General features: G+C 35.6%; 1 long non-coding RNA gene across 5 annotated transcripts in view; it reads left to right on the forward strand.

Moving 5' to 3' along the window:
- Positions 1-18,471, forward strand: part of si:ch211-139k8.2 — a 78,468-nt gene that overhangs the window by 45,112 nt on the left and 14,885 nt on the right. For all 5 annotated transcript variants that reach the window (XR_012392751.1, XR_012392750.1, XR_660167.5 and 2 more), the window contains exons 3-4: positions 14,076-14,159; positions 15,933-16,029. This is a non-coding gene — a long non-coding RNA (si:ch211-139k8.2). The remainder of the gene's footprint in view (positions 1-14,075; positions 14,160-15,932; positions 16,030-18,471) is intronic.

Genomic DNA, 18,471 nt, shown 5'->3' on the forward strand with positions numbered 1-18,471 from the left:
TCTTGTTTTAGTGTACCCACATGCATTGGTCGGGTGCTTCTCCAAGGCTACTCGTCATCTTAGGACTGGTTTGGATTCTGTGTGATTACAATCATTCTAAAAACACCAAATCCACGAGAACCGCTCCTGCTTGAATGAACTTGAGTATGTGCTGACTGGGACTCTTATTGTGTATTAGAGGTTGAAATAACCTTGTTTTTAGCCTAGTTTATGGCACTAGAGCATCTCTTTGTGTAACCTGTGTCACATGGGGTTTCTGCAAGATCATGTAAGTTCTTGGTCATTATTTGGGCTGCACGATCTGCATGAAAATGATTGAAATATTACAATTGTGCATGCCACAGTAAACATGCTGCAATGGTTTGCAATAAATGAGTGATTTAATACAAAAGTGACTTTGTGCGGCTGGCACTAATGCAATGTTAATAAAGCAGTTAGACAGCAAATTAGTAACTCCACTGACCACTCGACTTATTATTAATTAATATTTTTCGTTTACCTGATTGTTCTTGATGTTTTTAGGTTGATATAATGATACCGTTGGAGCAAAGTGTTTTTATTCATCATTTGTTTATTCATATTTTTATTATTAGTTCTTTCTTCGTTAACATGAGCCCAATTCACATACATATACTATGCCCTAAAAGTATGTGCTTTTTTGTGAAGGAAAAGTATATACTTTTGACTTTGTAACAAGAGTACGCAAGCTTTGGGACACACTACTTCCTTGTTAACAGATCGTTGTGTTGCTTAGCTACATCCTCTGTCAATCATCTCGACACATCATCCACATTTCTTTTATATTTAATTACCTACATTATTGGAGTAGCAGCAGCAGCAGCAGGATAATCTGCCATTCGTGGTCTTAGAGCTTACTCACACTATGCTATCTGAACCGTGCCTATGCCCTTTTCCCAGATCGTTTGAGAAGTGTGAGTGCTCTGAATCGGGCTCAGGCACGGTTTTCTTGGCCGGCCCTGGCCCGGTTGAAAGAGGTGTGCCAAATCACGGTTCACTTGGGCGCAGTACGCTTGTATGAGTGCAAAGTGCGCCAGAGCCTGAAACAGAAGACGAGACATGACTTTTAAGGAACTGTTAGATATGGATTTATTAATCACTCCTGCTGTTCAATAAACACAAACTGTCGTAGATTATTAAAAATGCAAACCCCTCACTGCACGACAGCTGCACCTTCAGCAAACCCCCTAATTCCTGCAGCTCATTGTTTGAGTATCAAAAGTTGCTGATCTGTTCGGCGAAATATTTGATTGCGTGTCACTGCATATCAAACGACTAAACCAATATAAGTAAAGAAATCTTCACTGTGCTGAGTGAAATCGCTTACTAAACAGCGCATTATCGTTGACATAAGCATGCCAGGCCCAAATGTAATGTGAGTGCAGGCCATCGGGGGACAAGCGTGCTTTGGCCCGGTTCAAGGCAACTGTACATAGTGTGAGTACGCCCTTAGGGTAATTATGCATTCAGAAGTTAATGTCCAAACATATCTTTATATAAGTTCACATTGTTGTTCCAGATTAAATATAACACTGAAAACGTGACTTAAAATATTTTCCAGTTGGCTAGATATCAATTAGTAGTCATTCAAGCAAATTTACCGTAGCCTCTCTACTTGACGTTTGGTCTCGCGCGTCTGCCATGTTTGTAGTTTATTTACACTTTTTACCTGACTTTGTAATTCTAATCAAATTCACATCCAACATACAATGTAATCATGTGATTCACACATTTAGCACGTCAAACACACAAAACTCACAATTTACATCTTTGCATCGACTTAACGTGTAAATCACTTGCGCTTGACACTTCATCCATGGCTGATGTGCACACACCTTTAGTATTACAAACTTATTGACATCAAATGCATTACTTTGTGCCAAAATCAGGCTGATGTCATTAGAAATAATTAACTGGTAGTTCTAGGAACTATTAAAAAAAGAAAACAAGCACTTCCACTGGTGCAATAAGTGTTCAGTGTTTGTTAATTACTTTTATCTGAATATCTTGGTTTTATTTATGACTTCAAATAGTGCTTGACAGTATTTATGTAGCAATGTCTGTTTGAAATCTGTATGTTGGAATCTTTCTCATAGATTTCTCAATCATCTGATAACTCCGTACCAAACAGTAAGCTGTTGATTCAGCTGGGTCATTTGAATGTTGCGGTTTGATTTGCTCATTGCCAATGTTGAGGCAAAGTGTTTTCTAAATGCCGCTCAATTGCTGAAAATGCTATGAGATAACAGAACAGTCATGACTTGACTCTTCAAACACACTCGCACAACATTTACTGTAAAGAAAAGAAAAAAAATTCACAGCGCATGCTTTACAGTTCTTGACAGGAAAAGCAGTTTAAATTACCATCTCTTTCTGTTCCTTACCATGATAAATAATGCAGGAGGAGGATTCACAGATCATAGCATCGCAGAGTAATTACTTTTAAAGCAAGCCTACAAATGGAGCAATTACAATATTTCACACCCCGCAGGGAGGCATTTATATTGGTGATCAAAAGGAAAGCGAATCTGGTAAACACAAACGATGTGAATCGTTATTTAAATATTCACGTTAGATCCTTCTTCCGATCCCCAATTGCCCCCCTGAGCCAGATAAAACAGCTGACCTATTTGTCAATGACCCCTTACTAGAAAATAACGCGTAACCTTAGCAGTGAATCCGGGAAGACAGGATTTTCATGGCATTATGAGGATGAGTGTGACGTTCTCCGATTTCATGCAATTATTTAACAGCTGGTGGGTCGATGCCAGTTTCGCATGCGTCACATGTATCTACAGTCACATGATCTGTGCGCTGGCATTGTTGGCGGCAGTTGCCTGAAGACTGACTGACATTTAACTGAAGGAAAAAACTGCCAGGCCAAATCATCTGTTTGTGCATTATGAGAACAATAAGTCCTCTGTATGTTCTGTTTGCTTTAAATAAACTGTTAGTCACATGAGCTTTTTCATGTTTGGCAGGGAGTCTTTTCCTCCTTGTGCTTCTGGTTGCTGAAAGCGTCTTGTTGATGATCTTGTTGACCGTTTGTACTGATTGACAGCCCTGTTATGGCAAATCATGTTTGGTTGTATGCTGACTAGTTGTAAAAGGGTTAACAGTTTTTCCCCGGGTGATGTTTGTTGCCTGCGGGCCTGAACTTTATTTTGGTCTGACCCCTCTTAAAGGATCAAAGAGATGTTTGACTTTCTGCAGCACTGCAACAAATTCCTCGAGATCAGTACAGACTGACAGTAAACCTTTATACATACTTCAGCCCACATCTGGTTTCTGCAGCTCCTGTAGCAACAAGGATGTGTTTAAACAAGAATTAGCAAGTATTATGTTGGCAATAAGGTTATCAGGTTATTAACTTGGAGTGTAGTTAGTGTGCAACCTTTTATCTTGTGTATGTGCTGCTGTGAGTTTTTGCTTTTGGATATTTGTTGATGTCTTTGTTGTTTTGTTGTCGTTTTGTTGTTGTTGATTTGTTTATTGTTGTTGTTGATTTGTTTGTTGTTGTAGACAATGAAGTGAATAATTAGGTTTTTTTTTCTCAGTAGGATATTTTTTAAATTTATGTTGACATTTTAATTTGCATAAATAATCCAAAATAAACATTTGCTGTTAATTTACTTCCCTTCAGGTCAATCAAGATAACATTTTAGTTTAGTAGAACATATCATTTTAAGCTTAAACTAGGGATGTGTAGAATTGTGGCATGTTTCCACTGAGTGGTACGGTAAGGTATGGTTCAGTACATTTTTATGGCCATTTCCACTGTCAAAAGCTACTAAAAAGCAAACAATACCGTACCACTCTTAGGGTACCCTTTCCAAAGGGTCTATATTTGAAATAACAAACTTCTTCAGCTGATGATAATATGCGTGTTATTATTGAAGCGATTCTGACATGCAATCCTTTCAGAAACAAACACGAAAGTGAAGCGAAAAACAAAGAAGCCGGAAAAAACAAAGGAGTAACAAAGATGAACAAACTGCCATGTTTAACTATTATCATCATCACCATTTGAACTATTATGAACTCTGAATTACTTTTTAACAAAAGGTTACATGTGCTGGTGAAGATTAAAGATACAGATGAGAGGTTTGTACTGACTAGGCTTTATGTTGCATTTTGTTTTTAAACCCAAATTAGGACTAAATGAATGCTGTGTAGTTTTTCTGTAATTGATAACATATTAGAGACTCTAATGGTCCGTATGTTTTCATATGTGTTGCATTTATTTATATTACGTAATCGCATTACAGTAGGCTATTTCGCCCTAGCATTGATCTGCAGTTATTATCTAATCATAGTCATAGAAAGGTTAGTATTGAACACTTTTTAAACAAGTATGTATGTTTATAAAATGTTTGTTTTGTAAGAAGTGCTTCTCATATGGTATGTGAACGACTCGTACAGCTTTTGACATTTCCTTGAGCGAGAATGGCATCGATTGAAACTTTGTCATACACCACATCTGCCAAAAGGGTACCATTGGTATGAGAATATGATGAGAATAAATTAATTTTAATTGCCTGCTTCTCAGACACAAAAAAGTGGTTTGCTGCCACATCTCTCAAACACAAGTTCAACGGAGCACACTCTCAATTATCTTTTGCTTATGCCATGGTCAGAGATCAAAATATATTCAATAATCTGCTTTGTGGATATTCCACTCATGTATACATGTAATGCACAAACTATAAATGCTAAACGGAAAAGCTAAGTAAAAAAAAAAAATGCGCAGACAGGAAATTTTGGCAGTAAACTTTCCACTTGTACACTTCTTTTTTTTTTTCTTGTGTTTTTTTTTTTAATAAAACAAGAATTTATCAAACTTAGCCTTGAAATGAAAAATTGCTTTGTATTGTTTAATAAAATTGTAATTAATTAAAACATGTTTTCTGTTTAGTTTTCAGCCAAGTGCATCCAGAATTTGGTTTTGGTTTTGGCACAGAAATTTCATTCAATCAATGACTAGCTGCACTTTACCTTCATCCATGTATCTCTTGAGTTCTTATAAACAAAATGATCAATATGTGTACAAAACTGAGCATTATTTAAAACATTGTTGCTTTTAATAAATAGCATTTTGAATGGCTCATGTGATATAACCTTAACTTTTCTGAATTTGATTATAATGGAATAATGTGCACTTGTTGTAAAGCTGCTTTTAAACAGAAATTACTGTGAAAAAGTGCTGTACAAATTGGGGATGCATGATATATTGGCTGCCATATCGATATCGGGCGAAAAATGTACATTTTTAATGTTATCGTTATTGGTTCGATATCAAAATTAGGCCGATATCTTTAAGCTGATAAATTACGTAATTTTACAGAACTGCCTGCCTTATAAACACAAGAGAATCTTGCGGGAGTACATTATTACTGTAATGTTTTATTCAACAACATTTGAGCTGGTTTCAGTTCTTAGTCCCTTTATTAATCTGGAGTTGCCTCAGTGGAATGAACCGCCAACTTATCCAGCATATGTTTTACTCAGCAGAAGCTGCTACCCATTATTGGGAAAAATCCATACACACTCATTCACACACGTACACTACAGCCAATTTAGTTTATTCAAATCACCTGAAGCACATGTTATTGGACTATGGGGGAAACTGGAGGAAAGCATGAGGAAAACATGCAAACTCCACAGCCGAGACTCGAACCAGTGACCTTCTTGCTGTGAGGCAATTGTGCTACCCACTGTGCCACCGTGCAGTTTAATTAATTATTGCTTTTTTGCTTTGAGTTGGCTATTCTTAGATCTGTTCAAACTTTTATGAAGTTTTTAAAGTAAAATCAGTTGTTCACTGTACAAAAATATAAAATTTTGAAATATTTATTTTTATTGGCTTATGTATCGGTCATCCAAATCTAAAGATTTATCGGTATCAGCCCAAAAAACATATTGGTGCATCCCTAATACATATAAACTTGAACTGAACTGAATAATGAAGGCTGAAGTGATGACTGCTTTATCATGGGATTAAATTACATGCGCAAATATTTTAAAAACAGAAAACTTAATAAAAGTAAAAAACTTGAGGTGTGTGTGTAAAGTGCCTACATATATAATTACAGAAATTTCAAATAGCTCTATCTTTTTACAAATGATGTAGAAAAAAATGAAGTTCGTAAAACGATTGCAAACAGGTTGTACTATTTTCCTGAGCTATCAGAGCTCTTGACCTTTTGTAGGAGCTGTGCCAGTACAATAGTTCTTCCTGCACTTGTTTGAAAAAACAGAAAGTAACATTTTGTATGACAAGTCGGATTATCTTATCAGTGCACTGATAATGAGTTGAACATGCCCTGTACTGGTTGATCGTACCACCTCAAAGGATGCCGATCAGTCATGACATGCGCTGGATCCCTGGGAGGTTTGTAAACACACTCTGATAGCCGTCATGAATACACGATTTTGTCAATATGTGTCTTCAAACAGCAGTGTTGAGATTACACTCACTCGCACACAACCTGACATAATGTGCCAAACTTTCTCCATGGAGGCATTATGGATGCGATGGGAACCAACCAGACCTATTGTGAGGCAAACAAGGAGTCTCAGTGCATGAGGGCTCTAAAAATACTCCTCCTGCTGTCCTAGTTACTCTTGAGTCTTCTACCCAGCCACTTCTCTGGCATTGTTTCAATGTATTATACACTAGCAACTTTTTTGAGTAAATTTAAAATCACACTATTGACTCCCCAGCAGAGTAATAGGCCATTGTGTTGGTCATGCTCTTGTCAAAATGCCATAGTCAGGAAAGGATTACTGGGTTCAAAGGTCGACAAGAAAGGATGCTCACGGTAATAAAATTGAACACCATTGACTTGGGTTTTATTGTACCATGTGTTCTGTCAGTGAATCATTGCGATTAGATATAATGCTTGTGTTTTGTCAGTGGTAAAATCATTGCGTATACATTGTTTAGTATGACATAGAATCCAAAATAAAGCTTGTACCAGTCATGCAGAGATGAGAACATTTGTTTTCATGCAAAACAAACCTGCTGACAGTTCAATATTAGATAAGATCAACCTACATCTATGAGCTGGTGGTGGATGATTGTTTGTGTTTGCGAGGGAAGCGATTTCTTCAAACACGCTTCAATGTTGATAATAAAATCTGGTTCCCCTGGTGTAGTTTCCAAACCCACAGAGCTCTTTAACTACACTTCTTTTATTAAGAAACCTGAGCACTTAATAAGTGAACTGCGCAATCCGTTTTAATAAGACCAATAAAACTTTATGGTTGTACTGTTTTGCTTTTTTCTTATTGCGGTTGCACTTTTACAGAGAGTGAAGTAATGCTGCTTTTGTAAATTTGATGACGCCGTCTTTTCAATATTGAGCAAGAGCTGATGTGCTGTGGGTGAATAATGCCATTGTGTTGATTGTGCTGGTTAAAGTGGTCAAATTTGCTTCTATATATTAGCTATTGCAATTAGACCGTGTCTGATACTGTTTAGTTTAGTTGAGCTGAGTCTACTCACCTCAGTGTAAATCAGTGTACATTTTTTGTAATACAACACAAAAAACCCTGTAACCTTTTTTATTTTGGGAATTAATGTGGTACTTTAATCTATTGTTTGCATTGTGTTGTGTAATGTTACGTCATAAGGCTTCACAATATTGGAAAAAATTGACATTGCAATATTTAGTTTTTCTGCCATATATATTGGGATATGAATAATGAAATGATGAGTTTAGGGACTAAGGATGTTTTTTACTGGCCCGATCAATTTTTACCTGCTCTGCCAAAATTTTCACTGGCCCCACCAAAAAAAAAAAAAAAAAAAAAAAACAGAAGTTAATAGCAATTACTTGGCTTTTGACACATTATTTAAAATATTTGGCCAAACATAATTTTATACATGCACTTTTTAGTCAACATAACTTTTCTTAAAAATAAAAGACACCCACAGACATTGTCATCAAATATAAATCAGAGAGGTAAGACTTCTCATACATAGCCTCATGTCAGTTGTCAAGTTTTGTAAAAATCTATCTATTAAATCAATCTATTAAAAAACAAAAAAAAAACAAAAAAAAAAACGCTGGCTAAAATGATTTATTATAGGCTTAAATTATAGAGAGAAATAACAGATGAACCGAGAGTGCAGTCAGATCATGAAGCAGATCAATGTTGATCTTTCTTTTGACATGTCAGTGCAGAAATGAACAAAACAATAGGCTTAATACAAAATATTATAAGATTAAAATATGGTAAGATTAATATGATATAAATTCACATTACATTACATAAGAATATCAGATGGTTCTGTCAATTTTAACGACTAAACCACACTCTGTAATGTTTCTGCATGCTTTCACTTTCATATTCGACATTAAATGCCGGTGGAAATAACATCTCACCATACTTGTAATTCTCTCTTCATATAACCGTATATATATATGGTTATTACACAACCATAATACACTGTGATATAGCCTGGTTGGTTTGTTTGTTGGATTTTTTTGCTTTCTCATTACAATCGATACGCTCTTGAGTTTGTTTCAATCGAGCCGAGACTTCCTCATACCTATTCAGGCGATCTTAGACTGTTTGTTTTGGCGCAGTTCAGAGCATGATTGCAGGATTCACATAAGCCAAACGTAGCGTGCTAAATGGGCAAACGAGACTGGTTCCGAAACAAACATCTAGGTGTGAAAGCACTCTATTTGCACGCAGTTGACAAACAGTCGCAGCCAAATTTAATCCACTTTAGTGACGAGGTAGTGCCATTTAACAATCCTGTGTACTGTCCCGAGTGTCTTGCACGCTGGCCCCAGGCCATCGGTTAGTCCTTATTGTTGAGCCCTGGAGTCACCAGATGACTTGAAGAGGTGTGTTTGGGAAGGATTCCGAATTTTAGATTACACAAGCGTTCACATTGTTTTACATACGTTGTTTAGCAACGTGGACACCTCCAAATGGTGTTGAAAGAGTTACATGCTGTACTTATAAGATATAATTCACCTAAAAAATGTAATTTCTGTCTTTATGTAATGTATTTGTGACCGCAAAATCACACGTGACGTGAGCTGACTGTCAGCTATTACAGCAGGGAGGGCGGGCAGACGTGCGTGCGTGTGCGCGCCTCTGAATGAAGTTTACTTTAGTGAACAGAACCTGCATAAGCTGTGAATACTAGGTAATAAAGTTGTAAATAACATTCAGTTTGTGGCACAGAGTGATCGCTTGGGAGCCGCGCGGGAAGTTTGAACCGCTCTTAGCAGTGAAAATGAAACCGAAAGTGCACGCAGTGTTGCCACATGTAGCTGACTGATTCCAGCCCAAAAAGTATCCAAAATCTGCCAAATGCAAAAATACCCACCCAGTCTCCTGTATTCACGAAAATCACGTCAGTGACAGATTTTAAGCAGAAAATTACAGATTGCAAGCATGTCTCAAACACAATAATTCAACATCAGAATTATCATCAGCATTAATAACCAGGACAAATCTAAAGTCTGTTCAAGTCCACCATTCCAAGTCTACTAAATTTCGCATTTTAGCCAACAGTACAGCTACACAAAGCCTATTGCTGTTTTACCCCATGTTTGAGAATAACAATAATAATAGCCCACTCATATTAACCTTTATTTTACATCTACATAATCGTGAGAAAATCGTGATCTTTGTTTTAGTCAAACAAATCGCGATTCTCGTTTTAGCCAGAATCGTGCAGCTTTACTCACCACATAAATAATTTAATACAATTAATTTTTGTTAAGGCTGCTAATGTTATAATTTCTTGTACCTGAATGTTTTAAACTCACCTAAAATGCTAACACATGGGCCTTAAAAACTAATGCAATCGATAAACTTTTTCTGTATTATGGCTAGACTTTGGCAATGACTTCACAAATCACGTGTTCTGAACTGTGGCTTCTGTTCAACTACAATCCTCACTCCACATTGTGCATCTTGCGGTGTGACCATTGCGGATGCATGTGATGTGAGTACATAGCCAAGTTGTAAAAATGTGACGCATCATGACAGAATTGCAAAAACAACATCCCAGACATATATTTTTGCCATTAAGCAGATCCCATATATTTGCTAAAACCTTTCCCTTCCTATTGGTCTTTTTAATTCATTGTCAGTTTGTTTTCTTTGTTAATTTTTATTACGTTTTATTTGAATGAAGTTTTAGTTTCTGCACCTCTACAATTGTGCAAACACAGGATGAGTAATTTTACAGCAGTTAACACCACAAATTTTCTTCAGAATTTGTGCCATTTATCTTTATCTGCACTGGGAATCCACTCTTGTTTACTGCTTATATTAGCGGCCATTTCTCATCTGCTCCCACATGAAAAAGCCCAGAGAATATCATCTCTCTCTCAAACTGACTCATCTGTTCCTCTGTAGAGCTCTTTCACACTCAGAGGTGACTCTTCAGTGGGCGTCTTCTACAGCCCCATGATCTTTCCTGCCCTCCTGACACCCTTGCCTGCCCCATATTCAATTCTCGCTCTAAGTGAGAGATGCTTTGGTGCTGGCATCAACCAGGCCTCTTTGGCAGGATTCAGGCTAGTTGGCCATGCCAGGCGTACTTGGCTGTGTGCGTCTGCTTTCCAGAAGGTTGCTAGTATTCTGGTCTGGCTCCGATTCCTTGTTCTCACAGGACTGTTTATTTTTGTGCCTGCCCCACTAGTCTGCTACCTGCGTGTTTTGAATACATGTGGATGAGTGTTGCAAGTTAATTTCAGAGCAGAAAAAAGCCCTCTGTATTCCTGAGGCATTGTACATTGTTTCTGTGTCACATCCTACCTCTTGCTGTGAAAAAAAACCTGCTGAGATTTCATATTTCATTTGATGATTTTCTTGCATAGATCACGCAAGCCTGAAATCTGCAGTTAATTTGCTCACCCTCAGGCCATACAAATTGTATGTGACTTTTTTTTTTGTTCTTCGCCAGTAGGTTGTTGTCTTTTTATTGTTATAAATTTAATTTATTATAGAAAAGTTTTATTTATAAAAAAAAGAATTATTTTGTTTATTTTTGCCATGAAAAAGGGAATCATGGTTGTTCATAATGCAATAAACTCAAACTTTTCTTGATGTGGTAATTCATTAAATGTAAATAAATGGCTACCATGATTTTGAAAATAAAAAAACATACAGGCAAAAAAACATGAATACTCATGGCATCTGAGGATATGGTGAAGTCCTGGCAATCCAAAAAGATCTCTGCAATAAACTGAATATTATTTTATGTTTAATTTCCAGTCAATGCAAATTGCCTCAACAACATGTTCCTGAAAGTCTGATGCACAAGTGTTCTAAACCTGTGTTTGTGCTAGGGCTGTGCCATATGGGCAAAAGAACCCTATTGCTTAAACAATATTGCACTTTCGATTGAAATCATGATTTTGTCACACACAGATGTTTTATAGTGTGAATTTGAAACATGTTTCTGAAGGAAAATAAGTAGATCTTTATCAAAGACCTGTAACGTCTACCGTGCATGTACGCCATCAAACTCATTTAAGGCTCAGATGTTCTTTTTGACCACATATCAGTAGTTGCGTGTACTTTTTTACGTGCCCACAGATTTTTTATTTTTTTTTGCCATGCATAGAACAGACCTCTTTTTGAACCTGCCGTGAAATAGGCGACTTAATTGGAGTTCACCTGTGGTAAATTCAGTTGATTGGACATGATTTGAAAAGGCATACACCTGTCTATATAAGGTCCCAGGGTTGACAGTGCATGTCAAGAGAGATTTGACAATGGCTGTACACCGTAGCTTCCCATCCAACCTTATAGAGCTCGAGAGGTACTGCAAATAGGAATGAGCAAAAATTCCCAAAGACAGGTGTGCCAAACTGCCAAGCTTGTGGGATCATATTCAAAAAGACTGGAGGCTGTAATTGCTGCCAAAGGTGCATCAACAAAGTATATAGCAAAGGCTGTAAATACTTATGTACAAGTGATTTTTCAGTTTTTTTTTTTTTTTTTTTCAATAAATTTGCAACAATTACAAAAAAAAAAAATTTTCATGTTGTGATTATGGAGAATTGTGTGTAGAATTTAGAGGAAGTTAATTGATTTAATCCAATTTGGAATAAGGCTGTAACATAAAGAAATGTGTAAAAAGTGAAACTCTATGAATACTTTCCATATGCACTGTATATCAGTAAATTCATGCTGTAAGGTGATTTTAAAATGTCCAAATCGTGATTTTAATACGATTTCACTTAATCGCACAACCCTAGCTTGTGGTAAACCTGGGTGCTACAAACTTTATAAAAAGCGATATTTTTTGGGGTTTTTGTAAGGAATATTCAGAGCATTCTTTCCATTCTCAAAAAAAACAGACATTTTGAATGCCCCTGGGGCCGCTGACAAGACGTTCGTCCAAGGCCCTGATGTTGTAAATAATGTTTATTTTTTTGCACAGACCAGTCGAGTTGTTATAAGACATCATTAGCTATGGGGAAAAAAGATAAAATATTAGCTTAAAAAAACTTTGTCCATTTTCCAATAATGCATTCAAAAAGGTTTAATGGAAATTGAAAGATGTGCACACATTTTGAAAATAGGCATCAAAAACAAATGCGCACAAATGAGTATGATAAACTTTTAATCCGATAAGACAAAATCTGCATAAAGTATGGGGGAAACACATTCCATTAAATAAATTTACTGAATAAATTTGTTACGACATTGCTTGTCACATTGAAATTGTTAATAACTGTTTATCTGCATGATTTGAGGTGCAAGTAATATATGAACTAAGAAAAGTTTAGTAATTTATAAGGAAAAAAAGACCCACACTGGTTTCTCCTACCACAAAATTTTTGTGTGGCTGTCAGGAGGTGACAATTTTGTTCTTATACATTTGATGGAAACTGCTTTTTTCGCAGAGGTTTTATGCAATATTCCAGTTTTGCACATTCATATAATTTGCACCTTTTTGTGTAAACCGTTATTGGATCATCATGAGTATTTATTTAGTCTCTCCTGTGGTTGTTTTTCTGACTGTCCGTATCAGTTGACTTGCATGTTATAAATCATCAAGGATAAATCATCACCTCTATAAAAAAAACAAACTCTTCTGAGTTTGGTTTCAGTCTTATAAGGCTCAGTCACAAACTCTTTCATTGTGTGCAAGATGATTTTAATTTTTAACTGTCTACAATTGAATTGTTGTTTACAAACAGTTAGTTGTTTAGAAACAATTAGCATATTTTGATAGTCACACCTTGGTGGTAATCTCTCATTTTGTGATTTGTTAAGTCTATGAGCACACAATGTACCATACACTATGGTTGTTGATTATAAAGGCTCAGTGATTTCAGTTTCATTATCACTTTTTTTGCTAATAGTTTTCCAGAATCGTCTCTTTTTATGTTACCCACCTAGGAATTGTTTGTAATCTGATTGCATATCTTTATTTTTTTCAGTTATTCAGTTCTTTTTATCTGTATTTGAAAGGGAAAGATAGCATCCATGTTAATATTTACTAAAACTCCTTATCTATTTAACCTTTAATAAAAGAATAAACGGTAGTGAAATTTTTTTTGTTTACTATGTACTTCTTCTATGACTGACATTATCTTTGATGAAAGGCTGATTATTATGTGTTATCAAGGGTGTTTTAACCTTTAACTTGACCTGTGGTTTAGGTCATCAAATCTAACAGGTGAATTCCTCCTGTGGCTTTGTTTTTTTTTTTTTTTTTTTCAAATACTAATATGGCTTGGCTTTTGACGAACCTGTAGTTGGTTTCTTGACAGTAGTGCCTTATAATCAGGAGGCATTTAATTAAATAAATGGTGACAAAGAAGTGAAATAAAACTAGTTTGTGGTACGCTAGTAGTTGGCAGGTTGTATTTCCTGTGTGAGATCACTGTGCAACATCCCCTGACAGTGTAAGATCAATGAGTTCAAAGCTTTTTCTAACTTAAAGTTCTTTATAAAAAAAATTTAATAACAGCTGATTTATTTTTTTCTTAAGTTGCATGACCAGAACTCAACTCAGTAAAATCTTCTTGACAACATTCACTGTTTGTTTCTCTTCTTTGTAGGAGAAAGAAAAACATTGAAGATGTGAGTTGTCCCACAATGAGACTCGATCTTCAAAATGGAGCTTGTTGTTTCCTGAGTCTGAGGTAAATTACCTGTCATAGACTATTGTTGTCATCTTGCTCTCTCGTCACAGAGAATGTTTATTTGTCATCTTACAAATTACAAGAAACCTCAGATGCCTCAAAGGAGAGATGAGAAATGAAGAGTGAAAGTATGATGTAGGAGAGATCAGGGGAAATCGCTGGGCCCCAGTTCTTCACAAAAAAAAAAACTGTTTCCTGTGCGCTTCTTCACACGTTTAAAGCGCATGAACAATTCTGAGAATTACTAACACATTTTTAAAAAGTGATTAACCCCTTTGTGACCTCATAAAAACCTAGGGGGTTCCTTATTGAGTGCTAATGTAGGGCTTATTAGAAAACTAACACTAATACAATAATTTTAGAATTTACCTGTTAATGGGTGGTTTTAAAGAAACCCAACTAATTAGTCCCAAGGCTTTGATTTAAGGTAGTACATGTTGATTAGTTCCTTACAATTTTTGAAGGTGTGTTCACACAGGATGCATTCTTTTTCAAAAGCAGCCTGACGAGAAGCATAAAAGTGTACAAGAATATGTGCTTTTTTCTTTTTTGTTTCCTTTTTACATTAGTTTTAAATTCATACATCTTTCTAAAATACTATTCACATGGCTTGAGGGGCAAAAAATATGTTCATGATCATGTGAAATAAATACATTTTGTATTTTAATGTAGTTTATTAATTATTTTTCCTCATAATTTTTTCCTAATTGGTTTTAATTTTAGTAATAAATATAGGACTAATGTAAAAGAAATAAGTTTAAAGGGTATGCTGTGTCATCATTTTAAAACTTTTTTTTTTTCTCATTTAACGACTGACTTTTTAAAAAATCATTACAAAATCATTACTCCAGTCATTATTGCTTGTATAACTATAAACCATTAATAATAAAAATAATAATAAAAATAATAACAATTATTATTATTATTATTGTAATATTAATAATTATTATAATAGTGATTTCTGAAGGATCATGTGACTCTGAAGACTGACTAAAATTCATCTTTAAAATCACTGCAATAAATGATTAAATTATAAAATAATTTAGAGCAGTTATTTTATAGAGCAATAACATTTCACAATTTTACAACTTGTACTGTATTTTCGATTAAATAAATGCAGCCTTGGTGAGAAGGAAAACTTATTTTAAAACATTTAAAAATTATACTGACCCCAAACTTTTGAACGGTAGTGTAGGTCCACTGAGGAGAAAAATGCTACCATAATTGTTTTTTACAATTTCACATAGATTACTAGCATTAGTCCTGATAAAAAGCAAAAGCAAACATTCGTTTAAGCATTTCTTTTATAATTAAAGGATATTTCTGTGATTAAAAAACAACAACATTGATAAGTATAATACAGTACAATACTAATGATAATTACATTTTAAGTGCTGGTCGGTTTTCTTGGCCTGCTGCAAATGTTACAGTACATTAAAAAAAAAGGTAAAATAAATAGAATTTTAAAAAACAAATTGGAAGCCTGATAACAAAAAAAGTGTGCTTTTTTGTTGCTTGAATTATTAATTGTGAATTTCTAATTCAGATACTAATTTGAAATAGTGACGTTTTAATAGGTTTCAGTGGGGACATTTTTATCCTGAAGGTCAAAATATGTTTCTTTTGTAAAATAAATATTAAAAGATCAATAAAAATAGATTAAACCATACAAGGGTTAGGGTAAATACGGATGAAAAAGTACCCTATAGTAGCAGACTTTACTAACCACCTTCTGACTCATCTCTCAAATGTTTTGTCCATCTTTTTTAACAGACACAACTGAGTGGTGGATGGCTTGAGCTCCGTTGAAAGATTAAAAACAGGAAATGCTCCCCACCCAGATATGAAGAGTAAGGAGAGGCAGAGATAGGTGAGACACAAGAGTTTTGTATGGATCCGTGTTGGAGTTATCTGTCCAACAGAAACGCTTCTCTTTCTGATAGAGCTGACAGGCTTGTAGTAATCTCAGTTGGACTGAGCCGCTGGGTAACAGCCATGGCTCGCTCCTTCCTGAGAAGCCAATCTCAGTGCTCCTCCCGCACAGACAAACCCAAATACCAGCAAACATTTGTGTTATCACTCAGCTCATGCAGGAATCTGTTGGGAAATAACGGGCCCATGTTAAGAAATAACTGAAAGTCACTGCTTTGTTGAGGCTTGATGGGTGATGGTGTGTTTTTTTTTTTTTGGAAGGATTTGAATATAGTTGGTCTTCTTTGTCGAACAAGACACATCTTTACACTTTGTTTTACTTAACTGAGGTGTCTATAATAATGTGACCCTGGTTGTAAGTGTCAGCTTTTAAAAACTGAAAGTTGATTAAATAAGTTTACCAATTGACATTTGTTTTCTGAAATGGAGCTATTTTGAGTGTTCAAAAGAGTCTAAATGCTTTAAAAAATCACATTTTAAGGTTCAAATTAAGCTCTTTTCAATGCACATTACCAAGCAGAAATCGAGTTTTGATATGCTTACAGTAGGAAGTTTACTAAATATCTTTATGAAACATGATCTTAACCTAATGCTCAAATCCTAATTGTTTTTGGCATAAAATAAAGATGTATCATCAATGAATTTTTAGCTATTGCCAAAAATATACCCATGCAACAAAAGATAAAGGTTTTGTAGTCTACGGCCACACATATCAGTATTATAAAGGTAGTAATGATCAGTTTATTAATTCAGGTCCTTGAACATCCCATTGTGTACCTGGTGTGATTATTTTCGGCATTGGGATCTTACATGTTTCCCACTTCCATTGTCACATAATGAGTGTTATTTGACCTTTCAGGGTCATTATCAGTCATTCTGCCTGCCTGACTTCCTGCCAGTTTTGTTGGTGTGCATCTGCTCCATAGATGACAGGGAAGGCCAAATTGAGCTTAGTGGGACCCATACTCTGCGCAAGCCAAGGACAAAAGACAAGGTCACATTCCTTCTCAAGATTAAACACAGCATCAGCAGTGCAGGGCGCATGGGAACCAGGGTACAGTATTGTAAATCAGGGCTGGAACAAATTGGACATTGAATGGAAACTTTCAGAGTCAGTCTTTGGTTTAGGGAACTTTGCATCTCAGAGAGAAACCTTTAAATGCAAGATTAACGGAAAAATGGACAAATCCTTTTTATGCTGTTGTTCACAAAAAGTTTAGTTGTTCCACTCAGTTTTTTTTCTAATGCAAGCAGGAATGTCTTTTATGGCCTGGTTATGCCAAGGATATTAAGAATTACTACATAATAATACTATATCTGTGAATATTGGCATGAAGAATAGTCCACACCACCTCTAATAACAATAATGACAGAGGAATATTGTTAATGACTTTCAGAATGAATTTCCAACTGATGAACCATAGAAATACTGACAGCAAATCAGAATTCACACACTAGAGTATTTAAAGTGGCAGATATCATGACTTCAGCACACGCTTGCATTAAACAGAACATCACCTTGAGTAATATCATTATCATTCTTGAAGTGAATGGACATTTATGCTCCAAAAAGGATAAAAAAAAACTTATGAAATGATCATCTCATACTCTGAAGAAAAGACTTCAAATGGCCCAATTCTACTTTTGCACCCTTTCTCCTTGGCCCTTGAAACAGTGTGTGAAGGGGGAGGGCTTCAAAATTTACCCCTAAAAAACGAGACAGCACTGCATCACGTCATCATGTCATCTCGATCTCTTGCTTCATATGAGATTGACGATCTTCAGGAAATCACTGAAGGCATCTATCATGTTGTCATAACGATATAATGTGGTAACAAACTCGTAACTGTACTGTGCATTTACACCCTGGCCATATTCATCTAAACATGTAAACACCAAAACAACATTAACATTATAGCAGACACTGTAAAAATGTCATTATCAGCCACTAGACTTTTCTGACAGGGTATTCGGGTGTCATCAAATGTCAGGATGTTGTGGGACTACTGTACAGGAGTTATTATTAGGAATTATAGATAGCAAAATTTAGTGGTATTTATTTATTAAAGCATGACGGTAAAACACAAACGCCATTATGAATGCATTAAAACATATGCTTGTTTGTTGTAAAAAATTTTAATAATATGAAAAAAATACTAATTTGTGCAACTCTTTAAGTGTGCAGCCATGCTGCCGTTGTAGATGGTGTATTCTGGGGAATTTCTGTACCCTTTGGTTTTGAGTGTGGTCCTGAAAAATCTCTGTTTCAAGGGATATCTAGTCCATCTCTTTAGCCTTATGCCTTCAAGACTAAGATAATTGGGACACCCTTACCACATGAATGTGAACCGTGCAAATCGAGGGGTAGGGGTAAGGGGGT

The sequence above is a fragment of the Danio rerio genome, chromosome 2 (genome assembly GCF_049306965.1).
Source record: "Danio rerio strain Tuebingen ecotype United States chromosome 2, GRCz12tu, whole genome shotgun sequence".
In the NCBI taxonomy this organism is placed as follows: Eukaryota; Metazoa; Chordata; class Actinopteri; order Cypriniformes; family Danionidae; genus Danio; species Danio rerio.